Below are 12,345 nucleotides of genomic sequence, written 5' to 3'. Positions count from 1 at the left end.
AATTCCATAGCATGGTGCCTTTGGGAATAATAGAGTCAAGCAGGAATGGCCCCATCCGGATTTTTGCAGCCAATTCAGTGGAAGCAGTGATGGGACACAGGGCTGGCCGGCAGTGTCAGTGCTGTGGCAGTTTTGGCAGCTGCTGGGAGCTCAGGACAGTTGGAAATGGCTCCCAGAGCAGCCAGGTGTACCCAGCTCACCAGCACCGTGTCACCTGGTGCTGCCTTGTGCCAGCCGTGCAGCAAATGTCACAGCGTGGATATATCCAAAACAGATTTGTGAACACACAGAAGTAAAGGTGGTGGTACAGATGCTATCAACAGGCAAGGAGCACACAACAGAGAGTTGTCCTTCTCTGAGTGTCCTCAATGCCTCAGCTCTGAAGCAATGAATGCTTTTAAAGCAATGAATGAAACAAACGAAAACGACGTCGTGAGTGTGACACAGATAAATGAGGCAGTGTGGTCAAACATGGACCACGCTGTCTGTACATGCAAATGACCCGGGCAAGGGCCCTGGTTTGGGTGCCGGACCTTTCCTGAGCCTTGCTGCCCAGACTCAAGGCAAGTCCCACCGGGTTTTTTTCTAAGGCCAGGCAATCCCTTCCCGCACAGAGCCTGCTGGTTTGGGGACTTCATCCAGCAGTGGAATCCTTAGGCTGCTTAGCAGGACGCGTGTGCCCAGGTGGCCCCAGCACCAGAATATTGTCACCCTTCCGTGGCTCCCAAGCAGAGGTGCGGCCAAAACACCGAGAAACCCTGAACCAAGCCGGTGCCCGCAGCCCTGACACGGGGACCGGGGCTGCCTGCCGTCCCTAAACCACCCTCGGGCCAGCCGGAGACCAGAGAGCCCCGTTTGCCCGAGCCGGGACAGGGCTGTTCCTGCAGGGCGGGTGTCCCTGCAGAGGGGGTGTCCCTGCAGAGCAAGTGTCCTGTAGAGGGGGTGTCCCCGCAGAGGGGGTGTCCCGCAAAGCGGGTGTCCCTGCAGAGCAAGTGTCCCGCAGAGGGGGTGTCTCGCAGAGGGGGTGCCCGGGGCCGGGCGGGGCGGCAGGGCCGGGCTGTCCGCATCCCCCGGGAGAGGGCAGCATCACTCCCGCGCATCGCCCCACCGAGGGGCCGCGGGGGCTGCAAAGGGACCTGGCCTGTCCACACCGCCCCGACAGCAGCTGCAGCCCGCGGGAGCGATGCAAACACGCCCCAGGCCAGGGCAGGATGCTCTCGGCATCCTCCCCGGGGTTGTCCCTGGCGCGGGTCTGCGGGCACCGGGAGGGACCAGCTGGCGGGGGCAGAGCTGCGCCCGCATCTCGCCGGTCAAGGGGGATGCGCTTTCCCACGTCTTAAGAGACTTTAATATTCTCCTGTGAGATAATGTGTTCTTCCTCCGTGTGAAAACTAGACTCGGGGAGTGTGGAGAGGGAAAAAAAGAAAGGGAAAAGGGAGAAAGAAAAATTTTAAAAAACAAAAGGAAAGGGGGGAGAATAAAGAAAAAAAAAAGGCTCAAGAGTTTCAGATGAGATCTCTGAGGTGTAACCAGTTGCTGCAGACCAATAAGGAAGATGTCTGGTCACTAAGTGCTTCTCCTTCTTATCCAAAATAAACATGACACTACAAAGCAAAAAATAAAGAAGTCACTAACTTTTTCAGCTGTGGTTCAGAGGGGAGCTTGAAGAAGGCGTGGCCCCCTTCTCTGATAATAGATAAATTTGGTTACCAAGCAGAAACAGGCATTTGCACTGAGAACTCAGCTGTCAAGCTCGTTCAGTTCATTTTGTTGTAGACTTGGTACCATTACCTTTCTGCTCGACCTCATCAAAGGGGTTGTGCTCCCAAGCAGGATTTGGCCTTGGCCAGCAAATCTCAGAAATATTCAAGAATATCAGAAATCTTGTGTGGGTACACCCAATTATTCTTGAAAACGCATCCAAGTGTTTCAATACCTACCCTGACTACAGACAAGAGCATCATTCCACAGAAGGAAAAAATCTTACCTTTAAAGTGCAGAAACAGAGCACAGAAAATGAGTATTGATTTCCTATGCCATCTTGCTGTATCTGAGGAGATGGCAGTGTGAGCCAGTCAAAATGAACAGTTTGGAGGTGTGAACCTGTTTTTCCCCTCTGATTGTCAGTCTCCCTCTTTCCTTCAGTGCTCTTTCTCCTGAGTTATGCCACTGTGAGCTGCAAAACAATCTCTTTTTTCAAGTTTTCTTGTTATCTTTGAAGAATGATGGCTTGGATAAAACCTTTACACCAGAGGTCTGGAAAAAGAGGAACAGACCATAAATGTCAAGGCAGTGCCAGAAAATCAAGTGATGACTTGAGTGAAAGGAGTCAGGAGTGATTGGAAGGCTGGGTGTTTGGGGAGAGCAGTGGTCCCTGAAAGGGAGACTAGGGCAGGCAGCAGCTCAGAGGGCAGGAAGAAAGGGGAAAAAGGGCTCTGCCTCCTAGGCCAAAACTGCTGCACAGGAGACAGAATACCCATCATGAGAAATAGGGGCTGCTAAGAGCAGGGAGGTGGGAGAGTTGTCCACAGAGAGGTGTTTCTGGCATTGTGGAAATGGAAATATTTTTTAGTCTTGACTGATTTCATTGCAAAGATTACAAAGCTCAACATGAAAACAGGATCAGTGTATCATATCTATTCCTTGTCTACAGAAAGCTTTTCCTCCTGCTCTCCATCACAGTCCTGCACGTCCCTCCTAATTCACGGAGCCATTGTCAGCTCCTTCATGTCCTGGTTGTGGCTGATGTCAAAGCCTAACTGTGGGTCACCTGATTAAGTTACTGTTTTCCAGATTCTGCAGAGAATCAGAAAGTGGTTCAGGAAACAGTAGCACATATGTGATTAATAAAGGGCACACACACATCATCATCACACCCTTGGCAAGGAACTTGTGAGGAAATAAATATGTTAAATGAACTGTCAGCATGTTAAGGCATTTTTTGGTTAGTTGCAAGTCAAAATCACTCTGGCAATACTGTAGAGTTGGTCTGAGCCAATTTCTATTTTCAAAAGATTGTGTGAGCTTTGTTTAAAATAGATTGACAAAGACTTTTCTAGCTGCACTATTTCTGACCAGCCTGAGCCACTGTGCTTGCTAGCACTGTCCATTTGGAGCATTATTTTTCTGTGTGGATTGCAAAGAATATGAAAACCTTCTCACTCAGGGCAAGAAGATAGAGTCATGCCTGCACTGAACCACGAAGAATGAGCAATAGGACTCAAAAGTCAGGAAAACAAAAACAGTTGATTCACAATAATTTCAGCCCTTAATTCAGAAACTCCCAAAATCTGTCCATGTCTTTGCAAATCAGATGCCAAATCCTACCTGGAGCTTTTAGGACCAATAATGTTGCATCAGCCACTTGGAAGTCAGGGAAGATCAGATGCTGGAAAAGTGAAGACACACTCAGGAACATCATTGTCTGGGTAAGGATAAGAAACTAGCACCAACTATAACTTCTACAATGTTGTACTCACAGAAAATGTGTATCAGTGCCTCATACAGAATGCTTTTTTAGGAATGTTCTGCAAATTGGTTTATTCTCTGAATTGCCAAATGAAACAAGGGAACACTCCTAGCACCAGTTTTCCAAAGAGCTGTGGCTAGGTCTATGGTGCCAGGCTGTCCAACTAAAAGTGTTTGTCTTGGGCAATTTCATGGAAAATCATGAAACAGGCCCTTAGCCCACCTAAGCCAAATCACCACATTCCCATTTTGGAGAATCACTAATCCCCTCCATGGCAGAGTAAGGTTTAGGGTTAGATGCTACCTAGTTCTCCCTCCTTTTTGCTAACTGTTCACTTGGGGAGAAGCACTTGACATCCTCAAAGGATCAACAGTTATTTTTCTATCACTGTCCACAAAACCCTGCCCAGGACCCATTTTCCATATCTGCCTGCTCCCAAAGTCTCTTGTGGTAGCCTCTGGTGGATGCTCAAGCCACCTTCAGCTGGAACTAGCTGGGTGGAGGAGCCCTGGACGCTGTCCTGTCCCTGGGGCTGGGGTACTGGAAGGCACTGAAGGTGACCTGTGATGGTAAGCCAGAAAGCCAGCAGCAGTTTTCCCATTTCCAAACAAATACAGAGAAAGCACCAAGACAGGCCATCCATCAGCTACCCCTCTTCCTTATTTAGCACCAGCACACTTCTGAAGAGAGAAAACTACCCTACCTCTGTGTATGAGGGCCTTTTTTTTTTTCTGTATATAGCAGCATAATAGATACAGAAATAATATGTAGTGCTGTATGATCTTTGCTTAGACCTTAAATGTTTGCATATAATCCTCTCTATGAATCCACTGCACAGAGAAATGTCATTTCCATGCACCTGACAGAGTTTTTACTGTGAAAAATGGGAAAAAATAGGTACATTGTATTTTTAGAGTAATGACTAGAAAAACAATAATTGTCAGTGGCAATCATGCCAGCCCGTAAAGATACAGCTAGAACTAAGTTGATGGGATTTTTTCAGTTTGGATTTTTTTTTCCCAGGATTCTGCACTTGAGCAACTGAATGATAACACATTTAAGGTCCTGTGTGGCATTGCCATTTTCTTACTCATATGCATCTAATTAAGTCTTAATTGTGCAGTTTGTTAGGAAATGAAAGAGGAGCTGTTAGACTGGATATTTTTCATGTCAGTAAAACAGAATGCTAACGATGAAATAGCTAATGTATAGAAAAATAAAGTATGAAAAAAGACATCTGAAGACAATGTTTAAAACCCAGCAGAAAGATTAGAAGCAGCATATTAGCAAAATTACCATGAATAAGTTCTTGATCAACACAAATAATATGAAAGCTATATTCTTTTTATAGCTCACTGCAGTGTGGATGACTGTCCATGCTCAGAGATACCCAGTGAGCCAAGGTTTGCTCTTAATTATCCTGGGGTCAGTGTGGTGTCATCCCACTCTCTCCTCCAGCAGGAAGCAAACCAAAACTGTTCTTCCCTTTTGCACAGATTGTTTCCTGCTACTCGTTTATCTCCATTGAATTTCATCAGGTTCCCAAAGCACAGGCCTAAAGCATGGCTCATAAGGGAAAGTGAAAGGGCTTTGACAGACATTGGATCTGCTTGTACTGCTGTCAAGTTTCACTCCTTGTGCTTCAGGCCTCCTGGGATAAGCCAGTGCAGGACACCCTCCAGAAGCAAGAATCCTTCCCTCCCATACTTATGTGGCCAGGATTGAAGCAGTGCTGCAGGAGCTGACATGAACATCTGAAATAATCAGCTAAGGGAGAAAGAGTATTTTTACAAGTGTCTCCATATACATTTGTCCTGGTGAGTTTTTTGCTTTGCACCTCTTCTTTGAATTGTACCTCAGTACTTCCCATTACACATGGTAGTAGAAAATTAGCTATTCACTAATATAATTTTCTAGAAAAGGTTTCCCTTTCTTCTCTGTAAAGGATCACAGCAAGATGAGCACTAATAGAAGATAGCATGAACGTGGGAGGTTATTTCAGTAATCTATCAAATGTAAGCATTTTTCATCCTACAGAGTTGCAACCTTACCTGAAGTACTCCCCATCTATGTTAATTCTGAGAAAGGGAAAAAAACCCCCAAGATTATTCAGCACAGTTTTAGGTTATTGCAACAACAAGGTGGCTTCTGGCAGAGGGTTGGCAGAGACACCTGTGGAGGGAAAACCCACTGTGTCTGCATCCCATCAGGCCTTGGCCAGCCACAGCCACACTGCTGTGAGATGTGAGGAACTTAGGAGGAGCCAAGGACTGTTCCCACCTGGGGTGTGTCACCAGCATTGGTCCGTTGTGGTTTCCATAAAGGGCCAAATTTTCTCATTTATGAATTTTCAGGTCTGTTCAACAAAATTCACCGGGGTTGTACGCCTGTGGGAAAGGGCACGTGCTTTGGTCAAGAAGCTGTAAACATGATGCTGAGTACCAGATGGGATGGCAGGCACCAACAGGCAATTTCTTCAAAAGGCTACAGGCAGCTGAAGACTGGGTGAAATTTTTTAAACAGTTGCCTTCACACCTTGCAGTGTTCATCACCATGTTTCACTTCCAGTTTGGTTCTGTGTGTGACCTGAAAGTCATTTCCCTTCTTCCAAAGATTCACACAGAATTTATATTAAAGAAAACAAAACAAAAAAAAAAAACCAACATACTGTCACAGTTGTAAATATCACATGTAGTGAATGCAACTTCAAGTGTTGGGAGGATATTTATTGATGCTTTATTTGCAATACCTTCTTTTCAAAACTATTTTGTTAATTTCATTTTTAAAAATGGTCATTCTGCCCCCTTCCCCCTCCCCCCGAAAAACACCTAAACAACTAACCAACAACAACAACAGATAAAAACCCCACAACCCGTTTCCAGTCTTAAAACCGATCTAATACTGTGTACTCAATCTTTCTCTGCGAGGAGGGACTGTGCAAACCTCACTGCAGGGACAGTGCAGGCAGCCTGGCCATCCTGGCCACACCATGACCATGAAATCTCTGGCTGGCAGAATTTATCTCCAGTCCATATTCAAGGGGACATTTACACTGGCTCCTTCCAGGGACAAGGCACGCCAAGTAAATTTTCAAGAAGGGAAGTTTCAGTGGCAGAGCAGAGGTAAAGCTGTGAGAATCTATAAAAGAACAGAATTTGACTTTCTTACCTTTCTACACTTTATTAATTGAAGTGTTTGAAAGAGAGGAGTTAATTATTCAACACGAACCTGTCAATTCTTCAGAAGCTTGGCCAAGCCTTTCAGAGCAGCACGGGTTTGTGGGTGTCTGGGACCGTCTTACATGAACCGACGTCTCTTCCAGCTATTCAGAGCCTGCGTACCTTTGTCCACAAATGATTTTTAAGAAAATAAGGAACGGGTTATCCCGGGAATTTCCCACGGGATTTTCAGCATGTTCACCCGCAGTGGCAGCGGGGACGCACACACACCAGAGAGTGCCCAGCACGGACCGGGGCCAGCCCCCGCGCTGTGGGAGCTCCGTCCCGCAGCCGGGCCCCGCGGCAGCAGGAGCTCTCCCTGCCCGGGTCCTTGTGCCGCTGGGCCCCGCGTCCCGCGTGGAGCCCCCGCCCGTGGGGCTCTGTCCCCGCAGCCCTCCCGCGCACTTGGGGGCACCGCGGGGCAGGCGGCGCAGGGAGCATACATGAGTGTCCAGACGGGGGGACAGACGGAACGACAGACTTCAGGTGCGCCCTCACACTTGCTCACGGCTCTGTCTCGGCGAGGACAGTGCTGGGGCAACCCCCGGAGCTCATTCCCACGCAGACCTCCGGAGAGCAGCTGCGATTTTTTTCTCCTTCGGAGCGCAGAAACACGGAGAGCAGATTTGGGTTTGTTTTTTTTTTCCCAAGCCAGGTGTTCCCTTACTCACAGCTCCTGAAGTGGCCATAGGGCAGGCTTACATACCTCATCAGAGGGAAGGACAAGAGCCGGTGACAGCCAGCAGACCCCCGGGGGCACACGGGTCCCTGCGCACCCCACGCCCACGGGAGCCGGGCACGCCGCCCCTGCCACAGGTGAGGCGGGCGCCGAGGGCAGCGGGGCTGAGCGGCTGCAGCAACCTGTTGGCACCAGCGACCGGACAGGCGACATTCCCGGGGCCGGGGGCGGCCTCCCACTCCCCTCAAAACCCCCCACCCTTTTCTCCTGGGCAGGGCAGGGCTGCGGGCAGCCGCTGGGGAAAGCTCGCTCGGTGCTGCACCGAGGATCCCGGGATTCCCCAGGCTGTCCTGCGCCCCGTGGGCAGGGGGCTAGGGGGGGACGGGGGTGCGAGAGTCCCATACAAGCCGGGGTTTATTGGCATGGGGATGGGGTTGTTTTGGGTAGCGGCCGTGGCTGCAGCCCCGGCGGTGGCTCTGGGAGCGATGCCGCCCTCCCGCCCCGCTCTCCCGGCCCTGCCGCCCCCAGCCCCCCGACCCGCCCCGCCGCCGCCGCCGGGGTCGCCTCCCCTGCCCGGGGCCGCTCTGGGACTCGGCTTTTTGTTATTTTCACGGAGAAGATATTAATTAAAAGAAATACATGATTAAAAAGTAATGAGTTGAATAAAAATTATCTCCGCTCATTTTCTGATTATGTTAATTGTTAAAAACCCTTCAATCACGCTGTTGCAGTCAATGGGTTTTAATGTGAAATTAGTGGGCTCTTGATAACTTACAGTCCAGAATAATCCTGGAGGTTTAGTCATCATTCCTAATAACGAGATGTTACTGAGAACGGAGATTTTACATGATTTTGCCACATTCAGCCCTTCCCCCATGGAAGGATCTGTCTTTGTGGCACACAACTTCAATTTTCATGCCTACGACTACTTTGTTAGTCTTCCCCTGTGTACTGCTCCATTATGCGCCAATTACATATTTTATGTGCCTGTGTGTCGTCTGAATATTTAGAAAAAAAACACCATGTGTCCGATATAAGGGAAAAAAAAGAAGCAATTTTGTCCCTCATGTATCTCTAATTTTATTTTTTTCCGTCCAACCCATCTTGGATATTGCAACTCTCCCTTTGCTCTGATTAATTATCTCCCTAAGAGATAAGAACAGGTTTATACTGAAAATATTTGAAGTAATTAAACTCCTCAGGGGAGAAAGTATTTTCTGCAGGTATTGGTATTCTACGGGCTTAAAGACTACGGGTTGAAATAAATATGGAGAGTTTCTCCCATGGGTGATCGCAAAGAGCCGTGGATTTGTTAACTTCAGCCCCGGGGTTCGGAAATGCCGTGAAATTCGCCTCTCAGAGAGGGACGAAATGACGGCCCCAGACCGCTTCTTAGAGCCAACGTGTTTCTCTGCCCTAAAATCGATTTGAGAGAGGTTTCATTTTCATGCAGGAAACTAAATGTATCCCTTTCTATTCGACAGCCTTGAAAATTGTCACCTAAAAGCCTCTCCTCGCACGCACCTAACAATTTCGCTAAAATCTCGGGCACTGACAGCAAACTGACTCCTCGCTGGAAGGAAAGAAGGAAGGAAGGAAAGGAGCGGGGCGGAACAGAGGAGCGGCTGCGGAGCAGCGATCCGTGCTGCCAGCCCGGGATGTGTCCGAATTCCCGAATTCCTTCGCAGGGGCTGTGCCCGCCGCGGCCGAGGCGCCGCCGGGGACCCGGCTCCGGGAGCCCTGGGAACCCACGGGCAGCGCCGGGCCCGATCCCTGCCACTCCTCGAGATTCAAAAAGGGGAGGGGGAAGAAAGAAGGGGGGAGGGGAGGGGGGGGGAAGGAAAGACGGGGAGGAAAAGGCAGCAGCAAAATTGGCGCTCTCTGTGCCTGTGTGTGTGAACGCATACCCACGTATTCCTTCCCCTGAGACAAAGTGCTGGTGCCTGCATCCCTCTGTCATTGCAAGGATATCTAATTATTGCTGACAGATAAGAAAAGACGTTTTCGGGCGGACCGAGCGGGCTGGAGAGGGGGCGGCGGAGTGCGGGACGCATTCCCGGCCAGCCCTGCACGGATCAGGCTGTGGAAAAGTCTCCGCCGCGGCGACCTGGGCTGCCGCTGGTTTAACATTGATCCCCTGTTACCGCCAGCGAGGAGCGGGTGTTTGCTGACCTTGCGGGGAGGAGGGGGCTAGGGCCGGCTCCTGCACACTCTCCTGGCTCCTTTGGGGTGGCCAGGATCCGGCCCTTCGTGTCCTCCCTCCACGGGAAGCCTCGGCCAGGGCCACCTTCCCGCTTCCCACCGTGCCTGCCCTCTCCCCGCCCCCGCCCCGAGGGAGCTCCCGAGGGCGTCGGGCCTCGGGAGGAGGGGGAAGTTTATGTCCTAGTTTGTTGTGAAGGGGAGAGCTTGGGGGGTTGTGGTTTGGTTTGTTGTTGTTTTGGTTTGGGTGGTGGGGTTTTTTGGTTGTTAGTTTGTTTTTTTTTTTTTTTCTGGGTTTGTTGGGGTTTTTTTGTTTTGGTTTGGTTTTTTTTGTTTGTTTTTTGGGTTTTTTTTTGCTCGCGCTTCTGGTAAAAAAAAAGAAAAAAAAAGCTATTTGTTTACAAAGCCCCAGTGCCCCCATCTGAGCCCACCCGGCGGGGCTCCATCAAGGAGTGGGGGATCCCTCCGTGCAGGGCCCCCTCGCCAGTTCATTTCCCTATTTGCATCCGCAGTTAGCTGAAGATCATTTTAATAAATAACAATGAAAGAGGAGCGCATCTAGAGGGCTTGTCGGCAACATTCAAAAGCCAATAGAGTTTATAATTTTACTCTATCATTTCTTATTGATTAGAGTAATCAAGATAAAAAGCTAGCCGGGCTCCGAGAAGTTCAGCGGCATATCATTAAAGATAAGAGTCAGTTAATTCTGGCGCAGGGGTAATGGTGCCGGCGATGAAGAGTTCATTTGCATGAGATGCTGAGCCCCGTAACAAGAGGACAAAAATCACTAATTAGGACTGCAGAGTGTCTCGAGTTCTTCAAGCACCCTTTAGAGATGAGGGATGATGCAAAGCGACCGCACTTTTATGTAAATTCGGGCTAGGACACTGCGACCGGGGTGCTGCTCCCCGGCAGGGATTGCCAAGCGGGGACGGGCCGGGTCCCCGGGGCCAATGCGGGCTCCAGCGAGCGCGGCCGCCGCAGCACCGAGCAGCCCGGGAAACTCGGGGAAAACACTGCGGCAGCGAGCGGAGGGTTTGCACTGAAATCTGCGGGGTGGGGGGAACAGGACAAGAAAGGGGGGAAAAAAAAGAGGAAAAAAATTTAAAACAAAGCCAAAACCTTCGCTGAAAGGTTTATTCGTTGGTTGAAAAAAAAAATAGAGTGAAAAACATAAGCCTCGCACCAATGAAAAATAAGAAGTCTGCACTAAGGTACCCGTGAGCCTGCGGGTTGCTGAAACTAGGGAGAGAGCTTGGCGGCAAGCTGCGAGCAGAGCCCTCATCTGTGGGGGGAATGGGGAGCGCCCATTCCGCCCCCCACCTCCCGGGAGGCGAGCTTGGGGTCAGCCACTCCCTCCCGAACACCTCCTTCCCCACGGAGCCCGAGTGGGGCCATCGCCCCCTCCTTTCACCAGAGCTGCTCCCTTCCTCCTTGTCCCCCCTCTTGTCCCGCGCCCTCTCTCATCGCACGGACGGACCCGAACCCAAACCCGAGCGAAGCCCCTCAGCTTCGGGCATCCCTCCGGGGAGGAAGGACGCCGCACCCGTGGGGCTCTGGGGAAGCTCCCCGCAAAAGCCGGGGGGCCCGCAGCGGGCTGGTGGCTATCGAGTTGTTTACTTGCCCGAAAGGTATCAGCCGCGGGAGGTTTGGCAGCTGGCTGTCAGCGCTAACTTTGCCCCTCGCTTGGCCGGGGAGTAAAGGATTCACGGCCTTCTTTGGGCTAATTGTAGGTGTCAGCGTGGAAAGCGGCAATGTTTGCCGCCTCTCAAAAGTCTCACTGTGTCTCTGAGCCCCCAGCAGCTCCCTGCGCACAGGACCAGGTGTCCCGGCTGCGCGCAGCCCTCGCAGCCTCCTCCCGCTCTCTGCCGCGTTCACACCTCGCTCTCTCCACACGTGTCCCTCCTCAGCCGCCCCCGCGATCCATGACCCCGCATCCCCGGGCGGACGGACGGACGGACGGACACCCCTCTCCCGCTCCGGTCCGTGCACACTTGGGAGCCAGCGCTCACACCCGCGCGTCGCCGTCCGCAGTGCGCGGATTCCTCGCATTACCAAAACCCCTTCTCGCACACGTGCACCTCTCGGCACCCCAGCACACTCACATGCACATGCGCCCCCCACCTTCCCTGCAAGCTCACCTGCTCACACGCTCTCAGACAGACAGACAGACAGACAGACACCCCGCTTGACAGACGTCCCCCGGCCCCGACACCCCCTGTCCCCTCGCACACCCCCCAGCCGGGGCCGGTGAGGAGGAGGGTGGCCGCGCTCCTCCCGCCTCGCCTCCCCGGTCCCCGGCTCTTTGGACTTTTGTCTGGCTATGTGGCTGAAGGCTCCTTTCCCCTTGTTCTTCCCATAGAGAATAAAGTCAGTCTGTATTTAATGGTTATGGCGGATGTGAGGAGGATTTGGCAAATGAAGAGGCCTTTTGCTCTAAAATATTGTTCCTTACGTCGTGTGAGTCTACCAACCCACCACGACCCCATATTCTTCTCTGGGTGTCTGACTCGAATGACAAACGAGCTGATTTTTTCAGTACATCGCTGGGAAATGTAGTGAGTGATAATAGAGATTTCTCTTTCATTTTTTACGCTTGACTTGGTTATTGTTGCTTTTCTTTTCCCGTGATTCCTTCTGAGGATTAGCTCTGACTTCCCCACTATTGGCGGTCAAAGTGGCCCAAACTCTGGATGACAATTGATGGGGATCAGGGGATTGCCCATTCTGTGCCTGTAAGAACTGATTTGTGCCAGAGAAACTCATCAAGTATAGGCGAA

The 12,345-nt window shown here is 50.8% G+C and overlaps 1 long non-coding RNA gene across 1 annotated transcript; it reads right to left on the bottom strand.

Moving 5' to 3' along the window:
• Positions 1-5,609: 5,609 nt before the first annotated feature.
• On the bottom strand, positions 5,610-7,487 carry LOC139591296 (uncharacterized). Its single transcript, XR_011679609.1, has 3 exons — positions 7,394-7,487; positions 6,698-7,283; positions 5,610-6,607 (listed from the first exon to the last, which is right to left on the bottom strand). It is a non-coding gene; the product is annotated as an uncharacterized lncRNA (long non-coding RNA).
• Positions 7,488-12,345: the final 4,858 nt, after the last annotated feature.

This window comes from Agelaius tricolor, unplaced genomic scaffold (assembly GCF_023055355.1).
Source record: "Agelaius tricolor isolate 1412-34295 unplaced genomic scaffold, bAgeTri1.0.p SCAF_1, whole genome shotgun sequence".
Classification (NCBI taxonomy): domain Eukaryota; kingdom Metazoa; phylum Chordata; class Aves; order Passeriformes; family Icteridae; genus Agelaius; species Agelaius tricolor.
Note: the sequence above shows the minus strand (reverse complement) of the source record. Positions and strands in the feature narration are given on the sequence as shown.